Source organism: Lampris incognitus, chromosome 1, assembly GCF_029633865.1.
Source record: "Lampris incognitus isolate fLamInc1 chromosome 1, fLamInc1.hap2, whole genome shotgun sequence".
NCBI classification, from domain to species: domain Eukaryota; kingdom Metazoa; phylum Chordata; class Actinopteri; order Lampriformes; family Lampridae; genus Lampris; species Lampris incognitus.
Window position 1 is genome coordinate 86,729,304 of NC_079211.1, and position 14,089 is coordinate 86,743,392.

Genomic DNA, 14,089 nt, shown 5'->3' on the forward strand with positions numbered 1-14,089 from the left:
TGATCTATGGTGTCTTTGGAGGACCAAAAACACCGAACAAGACTAATCTATGGTGTCTGCGGAGGACCAAAAACACCGAACAAGACTAATCTACACTGTCTGCAGAGGACCAAAAACACCGAACAAGACTAATGTACACTGTCTGCGGAGGACCAAAAACACCGAACAACATTAATCTATGGTGTCTGCAGAGGACCAAAAACACCGAACAAGACTAATCTACACTGTCTGCGGAGGATCAAAAACACCGAAAAAGACTAATCTATGGTGTCTGCGGAGGACCAAAAACACCGAACAAGACTAATCTAAGGTGTCTGCGGAGGACCAAAAACACTGAGCAAGACTGATCTACACTGTCTGCGGAGGACCAAAAACACCGAACAAGACTAATGTACACTGTCTGCGGAGGACCAAAAACACCTAACAAGACTAATTTATGGTGTCTGCGGAGGACCAAAAACACCGAACACAACTAATCTACACTGTCTGCGGAGGACCAAAAACACCAAACAAGACTAATCTATGGTGTCTGCGGAGGACCAAAAACACCGAACAAGACTAATCTATGGTGTCTGCAGAGGACCAAAAACACCGAACAAGACTAATCTATGGTGTCTGTGGAGGACCAAAAACACCGAACAAGACTAATCTATGTTGTCTGCGGAGGACCAAAAACACAGAACACAACTAATCTACACTGTCTGCGGAGGACCAAAAACACCGAACAAGACTAATCTATGGTGTCTGCGGAGGACCAAAAACACCGAACACAACTAATCTACACTGTCTGCGGAGGACCAAAAACACCGAACAAGACTAATGTACACTGTCTGCGGAGGACCAAAAACACCGAACAACATTAATCTATGGTGTCTGCAGAGGACCAAAAACACCGAACAAGACTAATCTACACTGTCTGCGGAGGATCAAAAACACCGAAAAAGACTAATCTATGGTGTCTGCGGAGGACCAAAAACACCGAACAAGACTAATCTAAGGTGTCTGCGGAGGACCAAAAACACTGAGCAAGACTGATCTACACTGTCTGCGGAGGACCAAAAACACCGAACAAGACTAATGTACACTGTCTGCGGAGGACCAAAAACACCTAACAAGACTAATTTATGGTGTCTGCGGAGGACCAAAAACACCGAACACAACTAATCTACACTGTCTGCGGAGGACCAAAAACACCAAACAAGACTATTCTATGGTGTCTGCGGAGGACCAAAAACACCGAACAAGACTAATCTATGGTGTCTGCAGAGGACCAAAAACACCGAACAAGACTAATCTATGGTGTCTGTGGAGGACCAAAAACACCGAACAAGACTAATCTATGTTGTCTGCGGAGGACCAAAAACACAGAACACAACTAATCTACACTGTCTGCGGAGGACCAAAAACACCGAACAAGACTAATCTATGGTGTCTGCGGAGGACCAAAAACACCGAACACAACTAATCTACACTGTCTGCGGAGGACCAAAAACACCGAACAAGACTAATCTATGGTGTCTGCGGAAGACAAAAAACACCAAACAAGTCTAATCTACACTGTCTGCAGAGGACCAAAAACACCGAACAAGACTAATCTATGGTGTCTGCGGAGGACCGAAAACACCGAACAAGACTAATCTACACTGTATGCAGGGGACCAAAAGCACCGAACAAGACTAATCTACACTGTCTGCGGAGGACCAAAAACACCGAACAAGACTAATCTACACTGTCTGCGGAGGACCAAAAACAGCGAACAAGACTAATCCATGGTGTCTGCAGAGGACCAAAAACACCGAACCAGACTAATCTACACTGTCTGCGAAGGACCAAATACACCGAACACAACGTATCTACACTGTCTGCGGAGGACCAAAAACACCGAACAAGACTAATGTACACTGTCTGCGGAGGACCAAAAACACCGAACAAGACTAATCTACACTGTCTGCGGAGGACCAAAAACACCGAACAAGACTAATCTATGCTGTCTGCGGAGGACCAAAAACACCTAACAAGACTAAGCTATGGTTTCTGCAGGGGACCAAAAACACCGAACAAGACTAATCTACACTGTCTGCGGAGGATCAAAAACACCGAAGACTAATCTATGGTGTCTGCGGAGGACCAAAAACACCGAACAAGACTAATCTAAGGTGTCTGCGGAGGACCAAAAACACCGAACAAAACTAATCTAAACTGTCTGCGGAGGACCAAAAACACCTAACAAGACTAATCTATGGTGTCTGCGGAGGACCAAAAACACCGAACAAGACTAATCTATGGTGTCTGTGGAGGACCAAAAACACCGAACAAGACTAATCTATGGTGTCTGCGGAGGACCAAAAACACTGAATAAGACTAATCTAAACTGCCTGCAGAGGACAAAAAACACCAAACAAGACTAATCTATGGTGTCTGCGGAGGACCAAAAACACCGAACAAGACTAATCTATGGTGTCTGCAGAGGACCAAAAAACACCGAACAAGACTAATCTATGGTGTCTGTGGAGGATCAAAAACACCGAACAAGACTAATCTATGGTGTCTGCGGAGGACCAAAAACACCGAACACAACTAATCTACACTGTCTGCGGAGGACCAAAAACACCGAACAAGACTAATCTATGGTGTCTGCGGAGGACCAAAAACACCGAACACAACTAATCTACACTGTCTGCGGAGGACCAAAAACACCGAACAAGACTAATCTATGGTGTCTGCGGAGGACCAAAACACCGAACAAGTCTAATCTACACTCTCTGCAGAGGACCAAAAAAACCGAACAAGACTAATCTATGGTGTCTGTGAAGGACCGAAAACACCGAACAAGACTAATCTACACTGTATGCAGGGGACCAAAAGCACCAAACAAGACTAATCTACACTGTTTGCGGAGGACCAAAAACACCGAACAAGACTAATCTACACTGTCTGCGGAGGACCAAAAACACCGAACAAGACTAATCTATGGTGTCTGCAGAGGACCAAAAACACCGAACCAGACTAATCTACACTGTCTGCGGAGGACCAAAAACACCGAACAAGGCTAATCTACACTGTCTGCAAAGGACCAAAAACACCGAACAAGACTAATCTATGGTGTCTGCAGACGACCAAAAACACCGAACAACATTAATCTATGGTGTCTGCAGAGGACCAAAAACACCGAACAAGACTAATCTACACTGTCTGCGGAGGATCAAAAACACCGAAAAAGACTAATCTATGGTGTCTGCGGAGGACCAAAAACACCGAACAAGACTAATCTAAGGTGTCTGCGGAGGACCAAAAACACTGAGCAAGACTGATCTACACTGTCTGCGGAGGACCAAAAACACCGAACAAGACTAATGTACACTGTCTGCGGAGGACCAAAAACACCTAACAAGACTAATTTATGGTGTCTGCGGAGGACCAAAAACACCGAACACAACTAATCTACACTGTCTGCGGAGGACCAAAAACACCAAACAAGACTAATCTATGGTGTCTGCGGAGGACCAAAAACACCGAACAAGACTAATCTATGGTGTCTGCAGAGGACCAAAAACACCGAACAAGACTAATCTATGGTGTCTGTGGAGGACCAAAAACACCGAACAAGACTAATCTATGTTGTCTGCGGAGGACCAAAAACACAGAACACAACTAATCTACACTGTCTGCGGAGGACCAAAAACACCGAACAAGACTAATCTATGGTGTCTGCGGAGGACCAAAAACACCGAACACAACTAATCTACACTGTCTGCGGAGGACCAAAAACACCGAACAAGACTAATGTACACTGTCTGCGGAGGACCAAAAACACCGAACAACATTAATCTATGGTGTCTGCAGAGGACCAAAAACACCGAACAAGACTAATCTACACTGTCTGCGGAGGATCAAAAACACCGAAAAAGACTAATCTATGGTGTCTGCGGAGGACCAAAAACACCGAACAAGACTAATCTAAGGTGTCTGCGGAGGACCAAAAACACTGAGCAAGACTGATCTACACTGTCTGCGGAGGACCAAAAACACCGAACAAGACTAATGTACACTGTCTGCGGAGGACCAAAAACACCTAACAAGACTAATTTATGGTGTCTGCGGAGGACCAAAAACACCGAACACAACTAATCTACACTGTCTGCGGAGGACCAAAAACACCAAACAAGACTATTCTATGGTGTCTGCGGAGGACCAAAAACACCGAACAAGACTAATCTATGGTGTCTGCAGAGGACCAAAAACACCGAACAAGACTAATCTATGGTGTCTGTGGAGGACCAAAAACACCGAACAAGACTAATCTATGTTGTCTGCGGAGGACCAAAAACACAGAACACAACTAATCTACACTGTCTGCGGAGGACCAAAAACACCGAACAAGACTAATCTATGGTGTCTGCGGAGGACCAAAAACACCGAACACAACTAATCTACACTGTCTGCGGAGGACCAAAAACACCGAACAAGACTAATCTATGGTGTCTGCGGAAGACAAAAAACACCAAACAAGTCTAATCTACACTGTCTGCAGAGGACCAAAAACACCGAACAAGACTAATCTATGGTGTCTGCGGAGGACCGAAAACACCGAACAAGACTAATCTACACTGTATGCAGGGGACCAAAAGCACCGAACAAGACTAATCTACACTGTCTGCGGAGGACCAAAAACACCGAACAAGACTAATCTACACTGTCTGCGGAGGACCAAAAACAGCGAACAAGACTAATCCATGGTGTCTGCAGAGGACCAAAAACACCGAACCAGACTAATCTACACTGTCTGCGAAGGACCAAATACACCGAACACAACGTATCTACACTGTCTGCGGAGGACCAAAAACACCGAACAAGACTAATGTACACTGTCTGCGGAGGACCAAAAACACCGAACAAGACTAATCTACACTGTCTGCGGAGGACCAAAAACACCGAACAAGACTAATCTATGCTGTCTGCGGAGGACCAAAAACACCTAACAAGACTAAGCTATGGTTTCTGCAGGGGACCAAAAACACCGAACAAGACTAATCTACACTGTCTGCGGAGGATCAAAAACACCGAAGACTAATCTATGGTGTCTGCGGAGGACCAAAAACACCGAACAAGACTAATCTAAGGTGTCTGCGGAGGACCAAAAACACCGAACAAAACTAATCTAAACTGTCTGCGGAGGACCAAAAACACCTAACAAGACTAATCTATGGTGTCTGCGGAGGACCAAAAACACCGAACAAGACTAATCTATGGTGTCTGTGGAGGACCAAAAACACCGAACAAGACTAATCTATGGTGTCTGCGGAGGACCAAAAACACTGAATAAGACTAATCTAAACTGCCTGCAGAGGACAAAAAACACCAAACAAGACTAATCTATGGTGTCTGCGGAGGACCAAAAACACCGAACAAGACTAATCTATGGTGTCTGCAGAGGACCAAAAAACACCGAACAAGACTAATCTATGGTGTCTGTGGAGGATCAAAAACACCGAACAAGACTAATCTATGGTGTCTGCGGAGGACCAAAAACACCGAACACAACTAATCTACACTGTCTGCGGAGGACCAAAAACACCGAACAAGACTAATCTATGGTGTCTGCGGAGGACCAAAAACACCGAACACAACTAATCTACACTGTCTGCGGAGGACCAAAAACACCGAACAAGACTAATCTATGGTGTCTGCGGAGGACCAAAACACCGAACAAGTCTAATCTACACTCTCTGCAGAGGACCAAAAAAACCGAACAAGACTAATCTATGGTGTCTGTGAAGGACCGAAAACACCGAACAAGACTAATCTACACTGTATGCAGGGGACCAAAAGCACCAAACAAGACTAATCTACACTGTTTGCGGAGGACCAAAAACACCGAACAAGACTAATCTACACTGTCTGCGGAGGACCAAAAACACCGAACAAGACTAATCTATGGTGTCTGCAGAGGACCAAAAACACCGAACCAGACTAATCTACACTGTCTGCGGAGGACCAAAAACACCGAACAAGGCTAATCTACACTGTCTGCAAAGGACCAAAAACACCGAACAAGACTAATCTATGGTGTCTGCAGACGACCAAAAACACCGAACAAGACTAATCTAAGGTGTCTGCGGATGACCAAAAACACTGAACAAGACTAATCTACACTGTCTGCGGAGGACCAAAAACACCGAAAAAAACTAATCTACACTGTCTGCGGAGGACCAAAAACACCGAACAAGACTAATGTACACTGTCTGCGGAGCACCAAAAACACCGAACAAGACTAATCTACACTGTCTGCGGAGGACCAAATACACCGAACACAACGTATCTACACTGTCTGCGGAGGACCAAAAACACCGAACAAGACTAATCTACGGTGTCTGCGGAGGACCAATAACACCGAACAAGACTAATCTACACTGCCTGCGGAGGACCAAGAACACCGAACAAGACTAATCTACACTGTCTGCGGAGGACCAAATACACCGAACACAACGTATCTACACTGTCTACGGAGGACCAAAAACACCGAACAAGACTAATGTACACTGTCTGCGGAGGACCAAATACACCGAACACAACGTATCTACACTGTCTGCGGAGGACCAAAAACACCGAACAAGACTAATGTACACTGTCTGCGGAGGACCAAAAACACCGAACAAGACTAATCTACACTGTCTGCGGAGGACCAAAAACACCGAACAAGACTAATCTATAATGTCTGCAGAGGACCAAAAACACCGAACCAGACTAATCTAAGGTGTCTGCGGATGACCAAAAACACCGAACAAGGCTAATCTACACTGTCTGCAAAGGACCAAAAACACCGAACAAGACTAATCTATGGTGTCTGCAGACGACCAAAAACACCGAACAAGACTAATCTATGGTGTCTGCAGAGGACCAAAAACACCGAACAAGAGTGATCTATGGTGTCTGTGGAGGACCAAAAACACCGAACAAGACTAATCTATGGTGTCTGCGGAGGACCAAAAACACCGAACAAGACTAATCTACACTGTCTGCAGAGGACCAAAAACACCGAACAAGACTAATGTACACTGTCTGCGGAGGACCAAAAACACCGAACAATACTAATGTACACTGTCTGCGGAGGACCAAAAACACCGAACAAGACTAATCTACACTGTCTGCGGAGACCAAATACACCGAACACAACGTATCTACACTGTCTGCGGAGGACCAAAAACACCGAACAAGACTAATCTATGCTGTCTGCGGAGGACCAAAAACACTTAACAAGACTAATCTATGGTGTCTGCAGAGGACCAAAAACACCGATCAAGACTAATCTACACTGTCTGCGGAGGATCAAAAACACCGAACAAGACTAATCTATGGTGTCTGCGGAGGACCAAAAACACCGAACAAGACTAATCTAAGGTGTCTGCAGAGGACCAAAAACACTGAACAAGTCTAATCTACACTGTCTGCGGAGGACCAAAAACACCGAACAAAACTAATCTACACTGTCTGCGGAGGACCAAAAACACCTAAAAAGACTAATCTATGGTGTCTGCAGAGGACCAAAAACACCGAACAAGACTAATCTATGGTGTCTGTGGAGGACCAAAAACACCGAACAAGACTAATCTATGGTGTCTGCGGAGGACCAAAAACACAGAACACAACTAATCTACACTGTCTGCGGAGGACCAAAAACACCGAACAAGACTAATCTATGGTGTCTACGGAGGACCAAAAACACCGAACACAACTAATCTACACTGTCTGCGGAGGACCAAAAACACCGAACAAGACTAATCTATGGTGTCTGCGGAAGACCAAAAACACCGAACAAGTCTAATCTACACTGTCTGCAGAGGACCAAAAACACCGAACAAGACTAATCTATGGTGTCTGCGGAGGACCGAAAACACCGAACAAGACTAATCTACACTGTATGCAGGGGACCAAAAGCACCGAACAAGACTAATCTACACTGTCTGCGGAGGACCAAAAACACCGAACAAGACTAATCTACACTGTCTGCGGAGGACCAAAAACAGCGAACAAGACTAATCTATAATGTCTGCAGAGGACCAAAAACACCGAACCAGACTAATCTAAGGTGTCTGCGGATGACCAAAAACACCGAACAAGGCTAATCTACACTGTCTGTAAAGGACCAAAAACACCGAACAAGACTAATCTATGGTGTCTGCAGACGACCAAAAACACCGAACAAGACTAATCTATGGTGTCTGCAGAGGACCAAAAACACCGAACAAGAGTGATCTATGGTGTCTTTGGAGGACCAAAAACACCGAACAAGACTAATCTATGGTGTCTGCGGAGGACCAAAAACACCGAACAAGACTAATCTACACTGTCTGCAGAGGACCAAAAACACCGAACAAGACTAATGTACACTGTCTGCGGAGGACCAAAAACACCGAACAACATTAATCTATGGTGTCTGCAGAGGACCAAAAACACCGAACAAGACTAATCTATGGTGTCTGCGGAGGACCAAAAACACCGAACAAGACTAATCTAAGGTGTCTGCGGAGGACCAAAAACACTGAGCAAGACTAATCTAAGGTGTCTGCGGAGGACCAAAAACACTGAGCAAGACTGATCTACACTGTCTGCGGAGGACCAAAAACACCGAACAAGACTAATGTACACTGTCTGCGGAGGACCAAAAACACCTAACAAGACTAATTTATGGTGTCTGCGGAGGACCAAAAACACCGAACACAACTAATCTACACTGTCTGCGGAGGACCAAAAACACCAAACAAGACTAATCTATGGTGTCTGCGGAGGACCAAAAACACCGAACAAGACTAATCTATGGTGTCTGCAGAGGACCAAAAACACCGAACAAGACTAATCTATGGTGTCTGTGGAGGACCAAAAACACCGAACAAGACTAATCTATGTTGTCTGCGGAGGACCAAAAACACAGAACACAACTAATCTACACTGTCTGCGGAGGACCAAAAACACCGAACAAGACTAATCTATGGTGTCTGCGGAGGACCAAAAACACCGAACAAGACTAATCTACACTGTCTGCGGAGGACCAAAAACACCGAACAAGACTAATCTATGGTGTCTGCGGAAGACAAAAAACACCAAACAAGTCTAATCTACACTGTCTGCAGAGGACCAAAAACACCGAACAACACTAATCTATGGTGTCTGCGGAGGACCGAAAACACCGAACAAGACTAATCTACACTGTCTGCGGAGGACCAAAAACACCGAACAAGACTAATCTACACTGTCTGCGGAGGACCAAAAACAGCGAACAAGACTAATCCATGGTGTCTGCAGAGGACCAAAAACACCGAACCAGACTAATCTACACTGTCTGCGAAGGACCAAATACACCGAACACAACGTATCTACACTGTCTGCGGAGGACCAAAAACACCGAACAAGACTAATGTACACTGTCTGCAGAGGACCAAAAACACCGAACAAGACTAATCTACACTGTCTGCGGAGGACCAAAAACACCGAACAAGACTAATCTATGCTGTCTGCGGAGGACCAAAAACACCTAACAAGACTAAGCTATGGTGTCTGCAGGGGACCAAAAACACCGAACAAGACTAATCTACACTGTCTGCGGAGGATCAAAAACACCGAAGACTAATCTATGGTGTCTGCGGAGGACCAAAAACACCGAACAAGACTAATCTAAGGTGTCTGCGGAGGACCAAAAACACCGAACAAAACTAATCTAAACTGTCTGCGGAGGACCAAAAACACCTAACAAGACTAATCTATGGTGTCTGCGGAGGACCAAAAACACCGAACAAGACTAATCTATGGTGTCTGTGGAGGACCAAAAACACCGAACAAGACTAATCTATGGTGTCTGCGGAGGACCAAAAACACTGAATAAGACTAATCTAAACTGCCTGCAGAGGACAAAAAACACCAAACAAGACTAATCTATGGTGTCTGCGGAGGACCAAAAACACCGAACAAGACTAATCTATGGTGTCTGCAGAGGACCAAAAAACACCGAACAAGACTAATCTATGGTGTCTGTGGAGGATCAAAAACACCGAACAAGACTAATCTATGGTGTCTGCGGAGGACCAAAAACACCGAACACAACTAATCTACACTGTCTGCGGAGGACCAAAAACACCGAACAAGACTAATCTATGGTGTCTGCGGAGGACCAAAAACACCGAACAAGACTAATCTACACTGTCTGCGGAGGACCAAAAACACCGAACAAGACTAATCTATGGTGTCTGCGGAAGACAAAAAACACCAAACAAGTCTAATCTACACTGTCTGCAGAGGACCAAAAACACCGAACAACACTAATCTATGGTGTCTGCGGAGGACCGAAAACACCGAACAAGACTAATCTACACTGTCTGCGGAGGACCAAAAACACCGAACAAGACTAATCTACACTGTCTGCGGAGGACCAAAAACAGCGAACAAGACTAATCCATGGTGTCTGCAGAGGACCAAAAACACCGAACCAGACTAATCTACACTGTCTGCGAAGGACCAAATACACCGAACACAACGTATCTACACTGTCTGCGGAGGACCAAAAACACCGAACAAGACTAATGTACACTGTCTGCAGAGGACCAAAAACACCGAACAAGACTAATCTACACTGTCTGCGGAGGACCAAAAACACCGAACAAGACTAATCTATGCTGTCTGCGGAGGACCAAAAACACCTAACAAGACTAAGCTATGGTGTCTGCAGGGGACCAAAAACACCGAACAAGACTAATCTACACTGTCTGCGGAGGATCAAAAACACCGAAGACTAATCTATGGTGTCTGCGGAGGACCAAAAACACCGAACAAGACTAATCTAAGGTGTCTGCGGAGGACCAAAAACACCGAACAAAACTAATCTAAACTGTCTGCGGAGGACCAAAAACACCTAACAAGACTAATCTATGGTGTCTGCGGAGGACCAAAAACACCGAACAAGACTAATCTATGGTGTCTGTGGAGGACCAAAAACACCGAACAAGACTAATCTATGGTGTCTGCGGAGGACCAAAAACACTGAATAAGACTAATCTAAACTGCCTGCAGAGGACAAAAAACACCAAACAAGACTAATCTATGGTGTCTGCGGAGGACCAAAAACACCGAACAAGACTAATCTATGGTGTCTGCAGAGGACCAAAAAACACCGAACAAGACTAATCTATGGTGTCTGTGGAGGATCAAAAACACCGAACAAGACTAATCTATGGTGTCTGCGGAGGACCAAAAACACCGAACACAACTAATCTACACTGTCTGCGGAGGACCAAAAACACCGAACAAGACTAATCTATGGTGTCTGCGGAGGACCAAAAACACCGAACACAACTAATCTACACTGTCTGCGGAGGACCAAAAACACCGAACAAGACTAATCTATGGTGTCTGCGGAGGACCAAAACACCGAACAAGTCTAATCTACACTCTCTGCAGAGGACCAAAAAAACCGAACAAGACTAATCTATGGTGTCTGTGAAGGACCGAAAACACCGAACAAGACTAATCTACACTGTATGCAGGGGACCAAAAGCACCAAACAAGACTAATCTACACTGTTTGCGGAGGACCAAAAACACCGAACCAGACTAATCTACACTGTCTGCGGAGGACCAAAAACACCGAACAAGGCTAATCTACACTGTCTGCAAAGGACCAAAAACACCGAACAAGACTAATCTATGGTGTCTGCAGACGACCAAAAACACCGAACAAGACTAATCTAAGGTGTCTGCGGATGACCAAAAACACTGAACAAGACTAATCTACACTGTCTGCGGAGGACCAAAAACACCGAAAAAAACTAATCTACACTGTCTGCGGAGGACCAAAAACACCGAACAAGACTAATGTACACTGTCTGCGGAGCACCAAAAACACCGAACAAGACTAATCTACACTGTCTGCGGAGGACCAAATACACCGAACACAACGTATCTACACTGTCTGCGGAGGACCAAAAACACCGAACAAGACTAATCTACGGTGTCTGCGGAGGACCAATAACACCGAACAAGACTAATCTACACTGCCTGCGGAGGACCAAGAACACCGAACAAGACTAATCTACACTGTCTGCGGAGGACCAAATACACCGAACACAACGTATCTACACTGTCTACGGAGGACCAAAAACACCGAACAAGACTAATGTACACTGTCTGCGGAGGACCAAATACACCGAACACAACGTATCTACACTGTCTGCGGAGGACCAAAAACACCGAACAAGACTAATGTACACTGTCTGCGGAGGACCAAAAACACCGAACAAGACTAATCTACACTGTCTGCGGAGGACCAAAAACACCGAACAAGACTAATCTATAATGTCTGCAGAGGACCAAAAACACCGAACCAGACTAATCTAAGGTGTCTGCGGATGACCAAAAACACCGAACAAGGCTAATCTACACTGTCTGCAAAGGACCAAAAACACCGAACAAGACTAATCTATGGTGTCTGCAGACGACCAAAAACACCGAACAAGACTAATCTATGGTGTCTGCAGAGGACCAAAAACACCGAACAAGAGTGATCTATGGTGTCTGTGGAGGACCAAAAACACCGAACAAGACTAATCTATGGTGTCTGCGGAGGACCAAAAACACCGAACAAGACTAATCTACACTGTCTGCAGAGGACCAAAAACACCGAACAAGACTAATGTACACTGTCTGCGGAGGACCAAAAACACCGAACAATACTAATGTACACTGTCTGCGGAGGACCAAAAACACCGAACAAGACTAATCTACACTGTCTGCGGAGACCAAATACACCGAACACAACGTATCTACACTGTCTGCGGAGGACCAAAAACACCGAACAAGACTAATCTATGCTGTCTGCGGAGGACCAAAAACACTTAACAAGACTAATCTATGGTGTCTGCAGAGGACCAAAAACACCGATCAAGACTAATCTACACTGTCTGCGGAGGATCAAAAACACCGAACAAGACTAATCTATGGTGTCTGCGGAGGACCAAAAACACCGAACAAGACTAATCTAAGGTGTCTGCGGAAGACCAAAAACACTGAACAAGTCTAATCTACACTGTCTGCGGAGGACCAAAAACACCGAACAAAACTAATCTACACTGTCTGCGGAGGACCAAAAACACCTAAAAAGACTAATCTATGGTGTCTGCAGAGGACCAAAAACACCGAACAAGACTAATCTATGGTGTCTGTGGAGGACCAAAAACACCGAACAAGACTAATCTATGGTGTCTGCGGAGGACCAAAAACACCGAACACAACTAATCTACACTGTCTGCGGAGGACCAAAAACACCGAACAAGACTAATCTATGGTGTCTGCGGAGGACCAAAAACACCGAACACAACTAATCTACACTGTCTGCGGAGGACCAAAAACACCGAACAACACTAATCTATGGTGTCTGCGGAGGACCGAAAACACGGAACAAGACTAATCTACACTGTATGCAGGGGACCAAAAGCACCGAACAAGACTAATCTACACTGTTTGCGGAGGACCAAAAACACCGAACAAGACTAATCTACACTGTCTGCGGAGGACCAAAAACACCGAACAAGACTAATCTATGGTGTCTGCAGAGGACCAAAAACACCGAACCAGACTAATCTACACTGTCTGCGGAGGACCAAAAACACCGAACAAGGCTAATCTACACTGTCTGCAAAGGACCAAAAACATCGAACAAGACTAATCTATGGTGTCTGCAGACGACCAAAAACACCGAACAAGACTAATCTATGGTGTCTGCAGAGGACCAAAAACACCGAACAAGAGTGATCTATGGTGTCTGTGGAGGACCAAAAACACCGAACAAGACTAATCTACACTGTCTGCGGAGGACCAAAATCACCTAACAAGACTAATCTATGGTGTCTGCGGAGGAACAAAAACAACTAACAAGACTAATCTATGGTGTCTGCGGAGGACCAAAAACACCGAACAAGACTAATCTATGGTGTCTGCGGAGGACCAAAAACACAGAACACAACTAATCTACACTGTCTGCGGAGGACCAAAAACACCGAACAACATTAATCTATGGTGTCTGCAGAGGACCAAAAACACCGAACAAG